The 21014-nt window shown below is 39.6% G+C and overlaps 1 pseudogene; it reads right to left on the bottom strand.

Annotated features, from left to right (window-relative positions):
* Positions 1-9816: 9816 nt before the first annotated feature.
* Positions 9817-10669, bottom strand: LOC139357697 (small ribosomal subunit protein uS2-like; annotated as a pseudogene).
* Positions 10670-21014: the final 10345 nt, after the last annotated feature.

The following is a 21014-nucleotide window of genomic DNA, read 5'->3' as shown; positions in this document are numbered from 1 at the left end:
TTTCTATTTCTCATGGGATATCAGGAGCATTGCCCACTTATGTACACATTTATGTTGCCCCGATTACTCATGGTATTTCATTAGGAGAGACCATAAATTTCTAACTTTCATTTAAAGTACATTCTGGAGCTTCCAGAGATCAGTTCCCTATTCTTCATGATAGTCAGCTGTCTCTAAGTACCCTTGACATTTTGTTTACTCATTTTTAATTTCTTGTCGTATTGCTTGTTGATGTACTGTAACTGAATATTATATTTTTAATAATTGTTTAATCCTCTAGCTATTTCACTTAGAGTTCAGGATGATGCCAGGTAGCTTTTAACTTGAAGAAATTAAAAAGCAGAAACTTTTAAACATTAATAATTACAAGGTTTAATTATCTTACTCCTTTTATTTTTTTCTGAAGCAAGCACATTTTTTTCAGTATTATCTGTAATATCATTGAAAGATAGATTCCCAGTGGACATAAAGCTGAAATATTCCAAAGGTGGCACAATCAGCCTCACGGTTTGATTGTCTGAGGCTTAACGAAGAATATTAGATTCTCAAAAATCATCTCCCACTGGCTTTTTTCTGCTGTTATTCTGATTACTCAGTCTCCTTATGTATCTAATTTTTAATTTAGTAGCTTCTAAATTCAAACCAGGCTGCATTTTTACACATCATGTCAATGACAGCTGGAGGTAGCACCTCTGGACTTAACCATGGAACATTTGAGGGAAGAGAGGATGCAGTCAGACCTTCTGCCCTGAGTTTGCTGTTTGTTTGCTTGCGTACAGTGTACAGTTGTTACGTACTGATATGTCAGTCTGCTCCTCCAGATGATGTCTTTGTGGAGGGAGACTTCATGCTTTTTTAGCTGCTTCTCTGCAGTGCCCAGTACAGCATCTGCCACATAGCGACACCCAATAAATATTTGTTGAGTGAAGGAATACACTATGTCATTAATAAACCATGTGACCTGGTTATCAATTTCTCCCTGAAAGTAGCTTGCAGTTTAGGAGATAATATAATTAGTCTTTTAGTAAGATACTCAGTCTTCACTTTAGCTATAAATAAATTCAAAAAATTAATAAATATATTTCTGTTTAAGCCACTCAGTCTGTGATTTTATTATGGCAACTCTAGCAAATGAATACAAGGACCTCACATAGTTCCTGGCCCGTTGTTCAATTTCAATAAAAAAGAGGCTAGGGGAAAAAAAAAAGAAGAAACAGGAACCTATAGATTGAAAGACACTTCAATCTGTAGGTACACATCTGTAATATACATCAACCAATTGCAAATATGGAGTTTACTTGGATCCTGATTTAAACAATGAAAAAATAAATTGGGGAAATTTAAATGCTAAGTAGACATTTGATGACATTAAGGAATTATTAACATTTTTAGATGTAATAATAGTATTGTCATGTTTTTTGAAAATGAGTTCCCAGTTGTAAGAAATACATACTGAAATATTTATGAATAAAACAAAAAGTGTAAAACTTCTTTGATTAAAAATGGTGCTGCCCTACACTGCTCATTTTAACATTCAAGCCTGCATGTAATGATACACATAAAATTTGACAAGCAAATACAATATTACTGCACATGTGTACTGTGATAAACAAAATGCCAGGCAAGGTTTAGGTGCATCTATTCTGCTCCTGTTCTCACTGGCATTAATAATCAGGTGGAAAAAATGAGTGCTGCTGTGCCATGATATTTCATGGTAGATATTTTGGTGTTTTTTGTATATTATGAGTGCTTTTTTTCTGACATTATAAAAAATGAAAGGAACTCTTAGTATAAATTTTCAAATTTAAAAGGAAAAGTACTATTCCTCTTTTTTTGTTTCTAGATTTGTTTATTTTAGAACATCCTGAGATTGGAAGGTAAGCTGTCAACAAATCAAAAAATTTTCAAAGCTGTCTGTGGAAGTCATGATTTTATTGGTGCTGTATAACCAGAACAAAAGAAATAATTTGGATGCTGAGTTTGATATAAATCTGGATATTTTCAAATGCAAGATTTTTTATTGATTTGTGAAATGAGATTCCTTGTTCTCATTGACTGACTGTAATAACGCATTATATACATAGGAAAGATGTCTAACAGGAGGGGAGACGGCAAACATGAGGTTTGGTTCCTCTGTGGAAAGGATCTCATTCTGCTCTCTTTCTCAAACATCATCACGGATCACTGGGATTGGAGTGACTCCTGCCTGCTCTTCTCTTTCTGACTGATGACCTTACCTTACACTTAAGAGAGAACATCAAGGTTAAAGGGCATGCCACCCTTGGCTTTTAGTCCTGATATCTACAAACTTACCCTCACCTGCATCTCCTTCAACTACCTTTCTTTAGCCTCAGAGCAAGATGGGTCTCTTTTCACCAAACTCATGATTGTTCTATCTTTGCTGTTCATGTGCAATTTTTTTTTAAAAAATTAATTTTACTCACATCCACATAACATACAATTTACCATCTTAACCATTTTAAGTGTACGACTCAGTAGTGTCAAGTACATTCACATCGTTGTACAACCGATTTCCAGAGCTCTATTCATCTTGCAAGACAGAAACTTAAATACTCATTAAATAATACCTCCCCATTCTTCTGTCTCTCCTGCCCTGGCAACCACCATTCTACTTGCTGTCTCCATGAATTTGCCTATGCTAGGTTCTTCATATAAATGGAATCACACATACATGCCGTATTGTGCATGGCTTATTACACTTAGCATAATGTCCTCAAGTTTTATCCATGCTGCAGCATGTGTAAATACTTTTAAGGCTGTCCTTCCTTTTAAGGCTGAATGATATTCCATTGTATGTACGGAATACATACAATGTCTGTGCATTCATCCATTGATGGATATTTGGGTTGCTTCCAACTTATGGCTATTGTGAATAATGCTGCTATAAACCTGGGTATACAAATATCTCTTCAAAACTCTACTTTCAGTTTTCTTATGTCTGTACTCAGAAGTGGAATTACCACCTTGGGAGGCCGAGGCGGGTTGATCATGATGTCAGGAGATCAAGATCATCCTGGCTAACATGGTGAAACCCTGTCTCTACTAAAAATACAAAAAATTAGCAGGGCATTGTGGCGGGCATCTGTAGTCCCAGCTACTCGGGAGGCTGAGGCAGGAGAATGGCATGAACCCGGGAAGGTGGAGGTTGCAGTAAGCCAAGATTGCGCCACTGCAGTCCAGCCTGGGTGACAAAGCTTGACTCCATCTCAAAAAACAAACAAACAAAAAGGTGGAATTGCTGGATCATATGATAATTCTGTTTTTAATTTTTTGAGGAACTGCCATCCGTAGTGTTTTCCATATGACTGCACCATTTTGCATTCCCACCAACAGTCACCTGCATTTCTAACGTCTTTATTCCACTGGCTCTCTCCTTGCAAATTTATAAACTTCCTGTGATCTTGGACCCTTCTAACCTCTCCCCTTCTCTTCATAGATGGGATTCCTGGAAGAATAGTCCATACTTACTTTCCTTGTTTCTTACCTCTTCTTCACCCTCCATGACCAAGTTTCTCTTTGTGTATATTTTTCACTATTGTTCTCTACATTCTACTAGCAAACTCTTCACTGCTTTGTAGCATTTCACACTACTCCTCCATAACAAAGCTCTTCTGGCTCCACTCCTATCTCCCTGAATGTTCCTTCTCCATTTGCATTGTTACCCGTACAAGTTGTTATTTGCTAGGTTGTGTCTGCTCTTGGCTTTCATCTCATTCTACACTGACCTTGGGTGATCTCACCCCCTTACTCAAATAACTTCAATTTTGGGGATTCCTATGTCTAGGCAAACCTTTGACCCAGGCCTGTTGCCTGCTCTTTAGGCTTGGCAAGATTAATTTATTACCACTCAGTGCTAGACATTGTGTTAATCACTAAGGTTATGAAGATGACTGAGACATGGCTAAGCAAGCTTGCTGAAAAGAAGCCCTGTCTGTTGTAATGGTATCCTACTTTAAAATCATATTTTAAAGCCATTCATTATTTTCTTGGCTTTCATGATGCCGTGATATCTTATGGCTTTTTAAAAAACCATATTTACAACGCCTCAGCATTCAGAGCCTATTCTTGGGTACTCCCTTTTCCTCCAGTTACACTGTCTCTGTAGTGTCCCACCTATTCCCAGGGCTTTAAAAATACTATGTGGGGGTTATTTCCAAATCTTTACCTATAGTTTTGACTTCGCTGGAAGTTCGTGATGTGCGCATCCACTTGCTGACTTGACATTTCCTCTGGAATGCAATAGTTATCTCAAATTTAACACGGCCCAACAGGAATTCTCATTTCCCTTTCTCATATCTGCTCCTTTCTCAGTAAACATTACCACCATCTGCCCATTGCACATGCCAAACATTCATCAGTGTTCTTTGATTCCACTTTTTATTTTTTCTTCCGTATCTAATCCACCAGCAAGTTATTTTTTAACTCTGCCCACAAACATATCCCAATTCCATCTGCTTCTCTCCATCTCCACTGCCATGTCCCTGGTCCATCTTGATCTCTCCCCTGAGGACCACTTCAATAGTTTCCTGACTTCTTTTTACTTCTATTCTTGTCTACCTTCTATAGAGCAGCCAGTTATCATTTAAAAATATACACCTTCCCATATCATTTACCCACTGAAAACCATACAGTGATTTCCTACGGCCCTTAAAACAAAATCCAAACACGTTGCCCTAAGCCTTATGGCCTTTGAATTCTAGGCTTGGTCTACTTATCAGATGTCACTGCCTACCATCTGCTCCTGGCTCTCTTATTGCTGGCCATGTTGGTCTTTTTTCCATTTTTTGAGCTGGCCAAACTCTTTCTCTCTTCAGGATTTTGCATCAGCTGTTCCTTTGCCTAGAACGCTCTCCTCCCAATCCTATAATAGAATGAGTTTCTTGTCACTCAGATTCTACTCAGAGAGGTTTTTCGCAGTTACACAATTTTAAGTCACCACTGGATACTTTCTTTTATACCAGCCTATTTGAATTTTTGCACAGAGATTCATGCTATCTTCTATTTTTCTTGTTTATGTTTTCACTTGTCTTGTTGTTATATATATGCCCCTGCTAGAATGCTCCATGAGAGCAGAGATCTTGTCTCTTTGGTTCATTACTGTATCCCTAGAGCTTAGGATAGTATCTCGTACTTTAAAGGCACTTAAAAGTGTTTGAATGAATGAATGAAATGTCTTCAGGCCCCAAACTGTCTCATTCAATTGCTACACAACTACCAGAGTGAACTCTCTAAATCATATAATACATCTCACCAAGTCACTTCCTATTTGAAATACTCCAGAGACTCCACATTGCCAAGAGAATATAATCCAAACTGCTCAATATGGCATACAAGACCCTCTAATACCTGGCCACGGCTTCCCTCTCCTACCTCATTTCTCCCTGAGCTCCCCTCTATGCCTAACAACTCGCAGGCATCTAACCACTGGCATGTCCAGGGCCATGCTGTTTCATCCTCTGAGTCTTTGCTACATTTCTTCATCATGCCTGGACCACCCTTTCTTCCTGTTACTCCTCCCATTTTAACCCCCATGTGTGCTCAGTTTTTAAGACACAGCTTGAGTCAAGAAGCCAGTCTGACTCCCATATTACCCTAAACTCCAACTTTTTTGTTTTCCTTTCTCTCTGTTGCCCAGGCTGGGATTCAGTGGTTTGATCACTGCACACTGCAGCCTTGACCTCCCCAGGCTCAGATGATCCTCCCACCTCAGCCTCCTGAATAGCTGGGACTACAGTCACACACCACCATGCTCAGCTATTTTTTCAGTTTTTTGTGGAGATGGGGTTAGATGTTTCCCAGGCTGGTCTCAGACTTCTGGGCTAAAGCAATCCACCCACCTCAACCTCCCAAAGTGGGATTACAGGTGTGAGCCACCACACTCAGCCTCCAACATTTAGAAAAATCAATGATTTTTGCCTCCATCATAGCTGCTATAACTCTTTGTTGGTCTTATTGCTTTCATGTCTGTCTCTCTATTTGGACTATAAACTCCATGAGGTGGGCATAGTGTTGTGTATGCCATTTTGTTACCAGATGTGACTTATGGTTGTTGCTCCCACAAGTGTTAATTGACTGACTCACTGAATGTATGTATCAATTTATTCTATTTATCATAAAAATGCAAAGGACTTGAGAATGCTTGACATCCCTTGCCATTAGGGTTGACAGATGCTACTCATTACACTGTGTTTACTGTGGCTTGTGTTTACTGTGGCTTGGGCCCCACTGCATAATAACTCAGATTAATGTAGACAAATGTTTTCAAACTCTTAGGAAAAATGTGCTCTGAAAGAACATCGTCATTTTGCTACCGAGAACTAATTCTTAGATCATGACAAGAGAAATGAATGGGCCTGACAAGAATTTGAAATACTTAAGGAAAAGTTGATTAAAGAAGACTTCATGAATGATGAATTGTAACATTTAATATCTGTGGGAGAGAGTTTTACTGACATTTAAATAAAGGCCAACAACACAAGCTGCAATTAAGCATTTGCCGTAGCAAATAAAGCACACCAAGGTGGTCATTCTGAATCACATTTACATCAATACTGTATGTGCCATTCTGAAATAAACGTTCATGATCAGCATGAGTCATAATTGGAGTCTTGTGTTTTGGACACTTTTGTGTTTACCATGATGATCACAAGTCCTGCTATGCAAAGGCAAGTATGTTATGCCTCCTTTTCGTGGGCTCCCATCCCTTCTTCAGTCCTTTGCCTTCTGCTTTCCAGCCATTTTTGCTTTTTAATGACACTTTTTTATAAAGTCCCCTGTGACTTTCTGATGAACAAATCCGGTGACCCCAGCCTAGAGTTTCTGGGATATTTAATATACGGATTCAATGAATATTTATTTATTATTTACTATGTGTCAGTGTTAGGCACCGACTGGGTGCACAATAATTTAAAAAAAGCAAAAACCTTCCCCTTCTTCCCAAGAAAACCCACCAAAAACTACAAAACAAAAACAAACAAACAAAAAATAAAAATAAAAACCCAACCAAACTAAGTGACAACAAAAAATAAACTGGGTTTCTGACCTTAAATGTCCTATTATCTAGTAGGAAAATAGACATTAAATAAATAAGTACTGCAATAAGCATTTAATTAAATTCTGATGAATGCTATGAAAGAAAAGCATTGTGTTCTGAGAAACAATAACAGGGAAGCTTATTTAACCCACGGATCAAGGTAGCCTCTTTGAGAAGAAGACCTAAAGGAGGAGAAGGGAGAAAAAGTCCACATGGAGAAAGAAAAATAAATGATAGTTTGCAAGATATGTTCAATAGGACAACAGGTGAAGAATATCCCTCAACTAGTAGATGAAGAGGAGGAATCTTCAGCTCCACCAAGAAACCAGACACTCACGGGGATAAAGATGATAAAGTCAAAGAGAAAGCATTCGTGGAGCCATATTTTAAAGATAAGAGGGAAACTAGCTTACAACATTTTTCTCATATTAAGGTGGTTCAGAAGAAAGAAGAGAGAACCAAATTCCTTGGTCATACATATAAGGAATATGAAATTTATTGTGTAGATATTCCAGCAGAAGAAAGAAAAGAAGTTGACTTCCTATTCAAGACATTTTGCTAAATTCCATCCAACACACCAGAGAATTTCTGGGAAGATGGTTTTTCTTCTGACATGTAGCAGATATTCCCTTAATCCTTGATAGCACCTAACTGTAGGGTATATCCACAAGCTCAGGAATGAAGAAGATAAAATCATTGGCTGAAAATTGCTTAACACATCTATGAATGCAAATGATAAGTATGAAAGAGAAACTGATAGTTTTTACAGAAGTGAAACTTCCTTTGTGTGATTAGCACATGTGATCAAGACAACGGCAAAGTGTGCTTACTACCCCTGTTTGGGCTTTTCTGAATCGTAGGAACTTTCTTATATGGAAGTAGAGAAAAGGTCTTTTTCTTTCTCCCTCTTTAAAGATTAAAAAAAAAAAATTTCAGCAATAGTTCTCAACCCCGTTACACATAGAAATTACCTGTGGCACTTTGAGAACAGCATATGCCTTGAGACCAATTCAGGAGCTCCTCATTCAGTGGGTTGTGGGGGTAAGGAAGGGGTGGGATGGCTTAGGGATCAATATTTAAAAAGCTTCCCAAGTGATTCTGATGTGAGCCAAGTTAGAGAACTACTTCAGTGGGGCCTTATTTACTCTTATCTCTTTTTTTCTTTTTAAAATAATCTTTGTTTTTCCTAAATCAAATAAGCACTGAAGGAACGTTAAATAACTGAAATGATTAGATTTTTTTTTTTTAAATAAAAGGAGAGAAAGGAGAGGCGTGGAAAACTTCCACCAAGAATATCTGTGATCTTATAGTTCTAGCCTTATCCCTTACATTGTAGGGAGTGGTGAGTGGCTGGGCAGCAGGTCCCAGTGGGCAAATCTGGCTTCAACTGGAGGACTTAGCAGGGTTCCCCAGATATTCTCACTTGCTGTAACTTCCACTAGACTCTACGTGTCTACAACACAGTCCCATATCTGATGTTCTCTCCCTTTGATGGATCACATGTTCTAATTAGTGCTTCTGAAAATGTGGGCCTTGGAACCATAAAAGCTTCCCCAATTTCCCTTGGCTTCTCCTCCCTTTGCCTTCACTTACCTCTAGCAGATGCCAGTGTGGATCCGTAATCCTTTCTCCGAAACCCTTGGAGCCAAATGTGGATTGGAACTCAAGATGGATTGGAACTCAAGACTTTTGAAGGGTAAACTCTGCATTGCATATTTTACACACTTCCTTCAGTATAGTTGGAGGAACACCCTGTGATCAAACATTTTCATGTTTCTACAGGAAACACAGAACTCCTCCCATGAAGTGGGATGAATAAAGACCACAAGCAGCCTCATACGTGTTCCATTCAGGTTCTGCTACCAGATGACATTGCCAGAACTTTACGAATTAAAAACTCAAGAGTTTCAGAGCTCTTTGGATTTTGAAACTGTGAACAAGGGATGGAGAATCCTTGGTAGCTTCATTGTTTAAAGATTGGTTGAAAAAACTACTCTTTCACAGACTTTACTAGTTTTTCTCATCCTTATAACAAAATCATAAGTAACACGAAAAACTAATTTCCGTGGTCAATTGTTTTCTGAATGTTAATACTTTTAATTTGGTCAGAAATGGAAGCCCCAGATAACCCTAGTTTTTTTTTTTTTAATGGTGAAACTAAAATAGATTAAAAACAAATAGACATTTAGAAGCTGTATCATTGAATCCTGGTGGCTCAAGTTCAGAAATCTAAACAGCCGCCTTGAACCTAAAGTGGGCCATTTTATTAACCTGTGATCATCCTGTTGACTCCCTTCTTCAGCCTTCAGACTTCTTTCCCCTCTTCTAATTGTAAGTTATATAGTTTTCATAGCTGGATTGGCTGAATTTCTCTTAGCTTGTCCTTGCTGTCATTCCTGGGGTTAGGTGAGCTTGCTGGAGAGACTGTATGGGTAAATGTTATGTGACCTCATTGTTTTTACAGGCTGGTGAGGCCCAAGAGATGTTTGAGTTCTGTGCATTTATTTTCTCATTAGGTTAGCTACTTACTGTTTTAGGACAGATTTTCTCCCTGTGTACTTCTCAGAGCATGTGACATAGTTGGTGGGTGGTAAAAGAAAGAAAAAAAATTCCTTTCCTTTTAAAATAGTTCATAGTAGAATTTGCTTTGGGGAGGAATGGTCTTGAAAATATCTTTTTAAAAAAAATTTAAAAATGGATGTTTATTTACCATCAATCTTATTTCCATCTTGCTTAAGAGCCCATGGAAAAACAGCTTAAAATCACTTGGTGGTGGTTCCTACCCCTTCAGTGGCCTGAGCTGAAGGGAGGAGCTGCAGACCATTCTTCCATGGCAGGTTGAACACTGTAGTCTTCAGTCGAAACCTGCTGAATGGCCACAGGGGCACCTGCACGCCTTCAGACCAGTCTGCAACCTCTGGTTAAGTAGCAGTGGAGTCAGGAGCTAGGGCAGTCCATTCGCTCTGAAATTCCTCCTTAGTCACAGTCTTTTCAGCAGCAGCCTGTTCTTCCTTTTCAATCTCTTCAGGATCTCCATGGAAGTAGAAATCAAGCATGACCTTGATGAGTGTTCACAGGAGATGGTGCCACTTGTGTGCAGAACTTCCTGGGCCAGTCTTTACCACGTCAGACCCACTGAGTGAACTCCTTTGTTGTTGCATGGGATGGAGATGCCCACAGAGCACAGAGGAGAATCTGTGGAACACAGAGCAATGGTAGGCAGGTTACCATGAGATGTCTCTGTGAGAAGCTGGTGGTTAGCTCTGGGATCAGTAACCACCAAAAAAACACGGCTCCTGGAAGGCTGCCTGGATTGGGTTAGTGAAGGTTCCAAGAGTAAAGCAGCCAGCAATAGGATTTGCTCCAGTAGCAGTAGCAAATTTGAGCACAGCCCACCGGCCAAGGAGGACATGACACTGACATCAGCAGGGTTTTCAATGGCAACAATAGATAAGTTGCCAGCAGAAGCTTCTCCCAGATCCTCTTCAGACTGATGATATAGATGCTGTCACTTTTCCTTTGGAAATCAAGGTTGGTGCCACCTAAGTGGGTTCCTGCTGCAAGGAATTTAAGGACATCCTCCTTCAGTTGCAGGACATCAAGGGCTTTGGACATTATAAAAGTTTCCCTTTAAGCTACAGGAATCCAGAATACATCTTGATGGAGCATTTGGGAATGAAAAATCCTATCCCCATGATAGGATTGAGAAGTCTTTGGGCAGAACAAATGGAGGGTAGAATAATTTTTCATTTGAAACAAAATTGCTGATGGGGGCAGAGGTCATACAGGAGAGAGAATGGCTGAGCAATGTGAGAAATCAGCAGAGAGACTATAGAACTAGGTTGACTGTTATTCAGATCTAATTGTTTATGAGTCAACTGTGCAAACCCTGTATATTTCCTAACTTCTCTAAACTTTCTATAAAACCTGCTACTCAAAGTCTTTGTGTGAATGATTTTTGTGTTTGTGTGTAAAACCAAGGAAGATAGTGGAATACCAATTCAAGAACCCATTGGGAATAAAGAAAAAGTTGCAAGGTGCCAAAGTGGAAAACAAGAAATTAACTGAAGCAAGAGGCGCTCAGGAGAGCATAAGCCCTGGAGAAATATATGGAAACCTTGCAGAGGGAATTGGACTTTCAATATTGGGTGTGCTGGGGACCGGAAATAGTCTTGTCTAGATTTTAAGACACAAGGTGATCCTAGATATCACCTAGGTTAAATAGTATATGGTCAAACAAAAGTTATAAATGACTTATTTAAACAATGGTGAACTGGACTTAGAATGTCACAGTCATCTCATAATGGGAAGAGTCCTGGAAAGGGACTTAGAAGTCCTGGGTTTGAGTTTTGTGGCACAACAATTATGTGACTGAGAAGACAGCTAACCACTATGAGGTACAATTTTCTCAGCTGTTAAAGGAGGAAGGAAACGAATTATTGGTCCTGTCATTTGGAAAATGGCCCAGATAGTAACTAGATTGTCCTAGGAAAAAGGACAGAATTTGGAATCTGAAATGCCCATGTGAAATATACAAACACATCCTGCTTTTGCCATGTGCTGGCTGTGTGACCTTTGGTCAGCTGCTTAAATTCCTAAGCCTGATTCTTTATCTTTAAAGTAATAAGTATGCCTCAGGTGGCTTGAGGAGGATTAGGTTATTTAACCTAAGTAAAGTGCCTGGCATAGGGATGCTTGATTAAATATTAGACCCATATCTCTCAAATATAAGTCAATTTCTTTGCTCAGTTTCCTTCCCCATGACCTTGTGGGAAAAACATTTCAGTTCTGTTTTATAGAGTAGTCCAACTTGACACCCACTTATCCCTGTTGAGCAGAAAAAGAAATCACACCAAGCAACAATTCAACTGCACATTTTGCCAATTATATGGAATTTAAAAGCATATATTCAAATCCATATGCTGCTATGGTTACTGATTATAATATACTAAGTGTTTACGAAGAAAACTCTATATAAGGAACAGTATTCAGAGAAGTGGTAAGTTTTGCCTGCTGATTCCTTCGTCACTATGTAGTTTCTATATTTAATATAAAACTTTCCCAACATCAATTCTAAATCCCAAGTCTGTTTGTTTTAATAATCCTGAGAAATACAGTAGTAATTGAATTCTTACCTACATTTTTTTTTCCTTGGAATAAATGGGGGCTACCTCTATCATCTACTTCACTCCTAACTTCACCAAGCCAGGGGTAGTTCCATTTAGGCTTATAGCAAAAGGCAGCTCACAAGTGAAGAAGGTATGAAATCCTCAATTCTTCCATGAAAATGAGACATCCCTTTCTTATGTCTCAACATTTCTTCTCACTAGCCAGCTATCATCAAGATGTCTTGGAAAGGCCTCCATCCCATTAAACACTTCCTCTGCAGTACCACTGAAGAACACCTAGGGTGAAGGCGTAGGTCCACCTGCCTTCTTTCTGTCCATGTTTCTTGGGTGCCTAGGGTTTCTATCTCCCTAGGGTCCTAGTGCCTTGGGAGGGGAAAGGGAGCTCTTCCCTCTATCTCAGAAGTACTGATAGGGCCAGGTTTCCTGTCCTAAACCTGCCAAGTCTATTTCCTGCTGGGCCTCATGGTGTCTACGTTTTCTCCACAGTGTGTATCTGACTCATACCTAATAAAGGACTCTAGAATAAGGAAAGTGGGTCTGAGGATAGGTAGTAAGCATAGGTCATTATACAGGACCATACAATTAAATTTTCTTAATTTTGGTTCACATTTTCACTTGTTTACTGAATGGAATAAATAAATATTATGGTGACCCAATCCCCATATAGTCACCCCTAGGTTGAAAAAATTGTTCTTAGTGGATGAAGAATTTCCAAACAATTATTGTACTTCAAAAGATGCTCATTTAGGCATTGTGTTGAATTATGTGCTACATATATTTTTGACCTAGTATTTCCTTTTATTTGGGTAGGCTATAATCTTTCTTTGATAAGCATTTGTAATCCTGAATTTCCCACTTCCTAAGGGAAATAAGCAGATTGTGAAAGTTTCTCTACTACATTTTCATGAAGATGGTAATGAAGTACACAGATATTTGATGTTAATGTACTTCATTTTCCCTGGGGGACCCAGGATGTCCTAAATTGTAAATATACCTTAAGCAGAGAAGTCAGTGTTTCAATGCAGGTATGACATCAACCCTATGTCTCAGATTTTCACTGATGGGTGAAAAGGCCTTTATTAGGTCAGTGTGACCAAATAGTGTTAATGTGGCTTGCTCTCATAGGGAAATGAGATGTAGAAAAGTTAATTTTAGGGTTTCAGACTTTATCAGAATTTATAATTGAGAATACGGATTGGGGCTCTAAATCTGAGACTCTCAGATAGTAAACAAAGGGGAAGGAATATTAAACTTTTTTTTTTTTTTAGATGGAGTCTTGCTCTGTCACCCAGACTAGAGTGCAGTAGCATGATCTTGACTCATTGCAACCTCCATCTCCTGGGTTCAAGTGATTCTCCTGCGTCAGGCTCCCAAGTAGCTGAGATTACAGGTATGCACCACCACATCTGGCTAATTTTTAACCTTTTTAGTAGAGATGGGGTTTCACCATGTTGACCAGGCTGGTGTTGAACTCCTGACCTCAAGTGATCCACCCGCCTCAGCCTCCAAAAGTGCTGGGATTACAGGCGTGAGCCACTGAGCTGGGCCGTTTAACTTTTAAAGAGGCCATTTTCCAGAAGTGGATTGTTTTGGAACTCAGCACAATTTCACATAGGATTGAAGTTATAAGTGGCAATTGCTTTAGGCTAGTATACACACATGCAAATATAGAGCATAAAGCCTGTGAATCTGACGCTTGGTCCAGGCATGGATTGAGGGAGCTGGAAAAAGATTGGATTTTTATAGAGCACTAGCTTTGTAGTCAGAGCAGGCTGGGGCATGAAGTCAGGGCAGTTCTAGGGATGGCCCTTGGCACTATGGCCTTTCGGTTTATTGAAGTCTGATCAGTAACCACAATACCATATCAATTTCACTTCCCATGTACTTATTAAATCTGTGAAATTGTCTTTATTTTTATTACCACCAACATAGCACCACATCCCAACAGAACTCCTGGAATAACTTTCTAACTCATCTGCTTTATATCTACTCTTTCTCACTGAGTCTTCATAATACAACCAAACGGATCTTTTAATGAACAAATTTTGAGGGAATCTTGGCTGTTTTGAAATCTGTCAGCAGTTTCTCATTGTCCTTGCAATAAAGCCCCCAATCCTTACTGAAGTCTACAAGGCCTTCCACAATCTGGGTTCTTTGTACTTCTGCAATCTCATACTGGGTCGTTCTTTACAGTGATCTTATTTCCATTCTCAAATACACCAACCATTCCATGTTGGGACCTTCATGCCTGATGCTCCTTTTCCTGAAACACTTTGACCCAAACTCTGCTTGATCCATGGGCAATATCCTTGTATTGGTAGGTTCTCAGAGGTATTCATCTATGATTAAAGCTCAAAATCATAAAACATTGGATAGAGGACTTTCACAGGCTGATTAAAACATAGAACTGGATTTATTTGATTTGAAAGTCTTCAGCATATCCTATACATAGACACATACACACCCCATTATTAAAACGAAAAAAAGTTTCATAAAATATGTTAGTTTATAAGCTGCCATTTAATCCTTATGAAACAGGAGAGTTCCCTGACCCCCCTTTCAGGACATGCAACAGGGGTGTGGCTCACCTGTTTGGCCGCTGTGCACTCAAATCCCTTACAGGATGGGGAGCACACAGATAGGCAGGTGCAGGAGCTGGAGTGAGTGCTTTTGAGCTCTGGCCCCATGGTAGCATCTAGTGGTTGGTGCCTGTGACTTGCAAAACCCCAGTGGGTGTGCTACAGTGCTCTTCTAGCTCTGCTGTCTGCAGATGGCTTAAGTGTTAACCAGCTCAGTGCCCCCTTTGTACCTGGGTTCTTGTCTGTCATCCAGGAAGAATCAGGTCACACATGGACTTAAACATTGGTGAATGTGGGGGGTTTACAGTTGTGGTGGTGGCTCTCAGTGGGATGGATGGGGAGCTGGAAAGGGGATGGAGTGGGAAGATGATCTTCCTCTGGAGTTTGGCCGTCTAGTAGCCGATATCCTCTCCAACCAGCCCCAGCTGAACTCCTCTCAATGTTCAGATGTTCCATCTCCTCTTTTCTCTGCTCCACCATTCTGCTGCTCTTCTGCTCTTCTGTTCATCTGACTGTGGGCCCTGGAGTTTGAGGTTTATATGGGTACAGGATAGGGGGTGTGGTGGGCCAAAAGGCAACTTTTGGGTGCAAAAACAGGAATGCCTGTTTCCATTTAGGGCCATGGGTTTCCAGGCTTGAGGGTGGGGCCTTTGCTGGGGAACCATCCTTTTCTACCCAGCATTTCCCTGCCTCCTGTCTGTATCACTTAGAGCTAATGTTTTAGTTCATAATAGTTAAAATCACAATTCAAACATGAATCATATTTTGATAATTCCAGGTAGGGTAAAAAAAAAAAACCTTGATCAAAACATTTAAATTCTATCAAATGTTATTATAAGGTAGGCAGATTGCTCTCCCAAACAACAAGCGGTTATAATGAAAAGGAGACTGTCCTTCATTTGCCAATTAATTGATATTTCCATAAGTAGTTACTAGTAAAATAATTCTAATGTTTAATATAACTTAGGTTCTATTCAGTGGTCATTTACTGGTGTTCTATAGGCCAGGACTAGTCTACATGTGTTTTGTTTCATCTATTGCATATTAAAAACGTTTGAAGCAGTATTTAATAATTGGGAGAATTAAAATAATGGAGACTTCTGCTTCCCTTTGAACACGAAGGCACCGATGCCTAAGATCCATACTCCCCACATGGAAACAATCAGCTGGAGAGGAGTGGGAGGTATTCCCTTTAGGTACAGCAGTGTTTCTCTAACCTGAGTGTGCATCAGAATCACCTAGGGGGCTTGTTAAGCCACAGTTTTGTGGGCCCCACCCTAGACTTTCTCATTCAATAGGTCTGGAATGGGGCCCCAAATTAGCATTTCTAACCGGCTCCCACACGATGCAGATGCTGCTGGTCAGGGTCAGAGTCCACACCTGGAGAATCACTGAAGTGGGGACTATGCTTTTCTGTTCACAGCAGTGCCCCTACTTCTTGTTGATTACATTAACCCGAATATCCACTGCCATTTATCAAACTCACATTATTACTTTTTGCATAATTAGAGAATATTTTTCCCTATGTATTTATCTTGAAAGTGTGAAGATAACAGAAAAAAGGAAAAAACATGTTTGTGGAAGGAAAGAATATTCCAACGTGCTTGCTATGAAAACACTTGGCCATCTTCATTCATGTGCATTTCCTATTAATGCATGACTTCTGGAGCCTTTGAGTTTGTGAGCTCAGTGTTATGGTACTTTTCACACAGAAGAAGACTAAACTTAGACAGTAGGGTCTTGGCTTTTAGTCATTCAGACCTGGGCTTAAGCCTCTGGATCTGTAGTTTACTAGCTCTGTGACACTGGGAAACTTCTGAATCTCATTAAGTCTCATTTCCTCATCTATAACAGAGGGAGCTTAGTAATAACTACTCCACTGGGTTGTGGTGAAATTAAAAAATTGAATGTGATGTGTCTAGCACATAATAAATGCTCAATAACTACTATTTGTCAACATATTTGTTGGATTGTAATACTAATTTTAGAATAATACAACCATGAGCTGGAAGGAGAGGAAAGAAACTAAGCAGAAACGGAGTCAGGAAACTGGAAAAGCTGAGTTGGGAAACTGGAAAAGCTGAGTCAGGAAAGTTAAAACCCAGAATGAGTGGAGGTTTGCAAAAAGCACAAAGGACAACAAAAGTGGAGTCTCACAGTCACTTTTTGAGTGAGAAAAATAAGAAAAGAATATTGATTACTTAAGGAAAATTAATGTTAATAGACAATAGGAGAAAAAATTCCAGAAATATTGAATTGGTGTTAGAATTTTTTTCTTTTTGGTCAAAGAGAAGTATTTTCAGTCAGAAGGGAAAAATAAATATTAGTAAGAGGAATCTAAATTCTTAGATTTCTCTAAGAATCAGAAAGAGCTATCCAAATGAGTTCATATTAGCCATGTTTGTATAAACCAGGTCATTGGTTCCTGAGAAAGGGCAGGTAAGGTTGTGGAACCATAAATGACAATTGATGAGGAATTACAGAGTATGAGCATGTGCCCATACATCCACAGAGACCCATTTTAATTCTGAATTCCAAAAGAAAGAAGAGAAAGTGTCTACTCATTCTCATAACTTTATGAATTATAAACCAATAAGCTTGATGTGTACCCCAAGTGAAGTAGTAAATGAATCGATCATCAGCATTTAGGAAAGGAAAAGAATGAGTATAAAGTGGGGTCACTGGTTCTTAAATGTAAGTTTTATCAGTATACTTATTGTCTTTTTTGATAAGATTATTAAACTATTGGATCATGGAAATGATTCACTTAGCAACTATTTATTGAGTACTAGTTAGGTGCAGGCACATGGTCTGTTTCATTTTTTATTGGAGAAATAGCCAATATGGTCATGTGCTAATGAACATGGGATACAATCAAACATTCTAGGAAGAATGGAACAGAGATCAAACCAAGTATATACATGCACACACAGAAAGATGGTCTTTATCAAAATTGGAAATACAGGAGTTGCTGGATGAGATAATAGAAAATGAGTTAATTTTAGGGCTTGTGTTTAAAATGTGTTAATGATGTAGCTACAGATGTCTATTAACTTACAGACATGGAGCTCAGAAGGCCCTGGGCTGGAGATAAGGATCTGGGAATCATTAGCTTGTACAGATTGTCAAAGTTATCACAGTGCCTGAGATTTCCCAGGAGGGGCATGTTGAATGAGAGCACCCGCCAGAATGCAGGGAGCATGAATATCTAAGAAAAGAAGAAAAAGAGCTTGTAAAGAAGACTGAGAAACAAAGAGTGGGGAGGCAGGAGGAGAATCAGGAGAGAGTGGTGCCACCTGGCCAAGGGAGGCGAGACATTCCTCCGAAATGCTGATGGCCAGCTGCATTTGGAAGCCTTGCTTTGGTTGTGACACCAATCTGCACTGATGTGGGAGTTTTCTCCAGCAGCTCGTGCTGAGCTAGCAGGGTGTAGGAGAGGAAAAGGGAGATAGACTGAATGGTCTATATTAGGAGGTATGCAGAAATAGTAAAATGGAAGAACAAGGAAAATAGTAAAGAAGTTATTAAAGAAGTACATTCATATGGTGCTTAAATTTAACACAATGTGATGTTGGGTGGGCAGCCAAAATCTCAGTTGTCTTAATTAATACTCAAAAGTAGCATAATTGGGCTGTGCATGGTGGCTCATACTTGTAATCTCAGCACTTTGGGAGGCTGAGGTGGGAGGATCACTTGTGCTCAGGAGTTCAAGTTTACAGTAAGCTATGATTATGCCATTGTACCCCAGGGTGGATAACAGAGCGAGACTCCATCTCTAAAAAAATAAAAATAAAAATAAAAATAAAAAGGAGCGTAGTTGAATGAGTCAAATCTAGGAGAGGAAAATATTTAATAGAGATGCATATACATTCTACACTTTGCCAAGGAATTGTCAGAGTGCTGAATGAAGCAGAGACGAGGACAAATTCCTGTGGAATAAAGCTAGACACTTACTCCACCTTCTTCTTTTCTCTTTACCCTAAAGTGACAATGAATGTTTAATTAGTATTTTCTCTTTTAATAATGGATTTTTAAAAGGCAATGACTTGAGCCAACGTTTTTTCATCTGGACATAAGATAACCACGTGGAGGTCAACTGACGTTCAGATTTTGTAGCTGACTTTCAACTCAGTGATAATATTATATTGCTAATAATATAGGTAACATTTTATGTGTTAGGTAGTTTTACATGTGTTTATGTGTATAGTAGATCTATGAATCTCAGTCCACAGACTGCATTGACCTAGAAAAATAACATTTCCTCTAACTCAATTTGATGTTTTATCTTTGTACTAGCAGGCTAAGGGTAGCAATCTCAGATTATTGTTGGTTTCTCTCTTCTTCCCGGGGATTGAGACAAAGACCCTGTTGGGATTTACTTAGTACCTTGAGCAGCACATTGAGGGAGGGTGAGCCTTCTGGTCCCTGAGCCATCTGTTCCCATTGAGTCACCCTGAGACAGTATTTGGCTTGCAGCATGGCCTTTTAGAACTGGAGGCTCACATAGATGTTTTGCTGCATAGCTTGAGGGCTGAAAATCTTGTTTGTTTGTTTGTTTTTGAGATGGAGTCTCGCTCTGTCACCCAGGCTGGAGTGCAGTGGCGCGATCTCGGCTCACTGCAAGCTCCGCCTCCTGGGTTCACGCCAGAAATCTTTAAGAGGCAATGAACTGGTGTGCCTAGACTTTGCATGAAGCCATCACTTTGGGGTATTGCTACCTCCTCCTGGGAACTGCCCAGAAAGAAGGGAACTTGGCTCTTGAACCCCTCATTTTGTCTGTTCTCATCATTATCTGCTCTTCACTCTCCTTGCCTCAGACCTCAGAGAATCCTATTTTAGGCAGTGGGTGGAGGAAGTCAATGCTCTTTGACCTGTCTTTCTCCCACACATTTGATCTTTACATCATCCCCAAAATTCTAAGTTCCCCCTTTTAAAACACAGAGACAAAAAGCGCCAGTTGGCTATTTATATCTTCTGACTAATTGCCTCCCCTTCCTGAGGCAACGAGTGCAGGATTGCCTATACACTTGGAAAAGGGGAAAGACCAGAAGAAAAATGGACCCAAATAACTCTCCCTCCATACCCACATTAAATTCTTTATTCTTATAGCAACAAAATTAGAAAATTAGCTGAGGGCTTTGCTATTTGCTTTAAAGCATCCTTCCAAATCTAAGATTGTATAGTTTTATCAATGTTAGGCTAAACCAGTTGGTTTGTGCTGCTAGGAAGGATGGAAAAAACCATGGGGCAGATGACAGCAGCTGATCAGACACTGAGAGCAAGGGCCTTGGACCTCCAGCCGTTTAGTTTTGAGAGTGCTCAGAAAGATTCTTAAGAAATAATAATGACCAAAACGGAACACTTCTCTGATGCCTAACTTTGGACTGTGCCTCTGACCATTAAATGGAGGTTTTCACTTCTCTGTGTGGCCAGGCCTGGCTCTTTCTCAACTCCAGTTTCTCTTCTGATTGTGGCTCGACAGCATGTCTCAGTTCTTGGTGACTCTCAGTCTTCCGCCTTGGAGTCAGGACCGTGATGCATCCTGGTGGCCTCTGAAATTTTATATAACCTTATTATCAATGAACATTGGTCAATATTAATTGCATAGAGCTCTGTGCTAAGGTTTTGCATATTGTAAAACTCAAGGGGCTTATAGTCATGTTGGAGACATGGGGTGTGTGCATAGTCCAGTGCAGCATGTCCCAAGCACCCTCTATGCGATGGTCCCAGGAGTCTGGGGAGGGAGAGTAGCACGAAAAAGAAGTATCAACTGCTGAGCCAAAAAGGCATGCACTGTGACACTTGAATTGCAGCTGCTTTTTAGAACCCTACCTAAAAATAGCTCAAGCTCAATCTGCAGAAATTCTGACCTTAATGGATATGCTCGAGTTCAAGAAAGATGATTTATTCTTAGATCTTTCTAACCAACTGCGAAGGAAGTCTCAATCTCAGCAACATCAGTGATTAATCCTAATAATATCTGTCTCCCAGACACATGCTTTGAAGATGAAATGAGATGATACAGGCAAAACAACACTGATTGCAATTCAGATATTTACTGGTACTGTTCATTATTCTTATGTATTCAAGAGGTACAGTGGATGCTTTTACATTTTAATAAGGAATACTAGCTACAAAGTGAGGCCCTCCCCTTACATCCACCAAATTGATCACTGTAGTGTTTGCATCAAAATAGCAGTATTGGTATCAAAATAATCAGATTTTGAATGCCTCAGAATACCCAATGCATCC

Source organism: Macaca nemestrina, chromosome 12 (genome assembly GCF_043159975.1).
Source record: "Macaca nemestrina isolate mMacNem1 chromosome 12, mMacNem.hap1, whole genome shotgun sequence".
NCBI classification, from domain to species: domain Eukaryota; kingdom Metazoa; phylum Chordata; class Mammalia; order Primates; family Cercopithecidae; genus Macaca; species Macaca nemestrina.
Note: the sequence above shows the minus strand (reverse complement) of the source record. Positions and strands in the feature narration are given on the sequence as shown.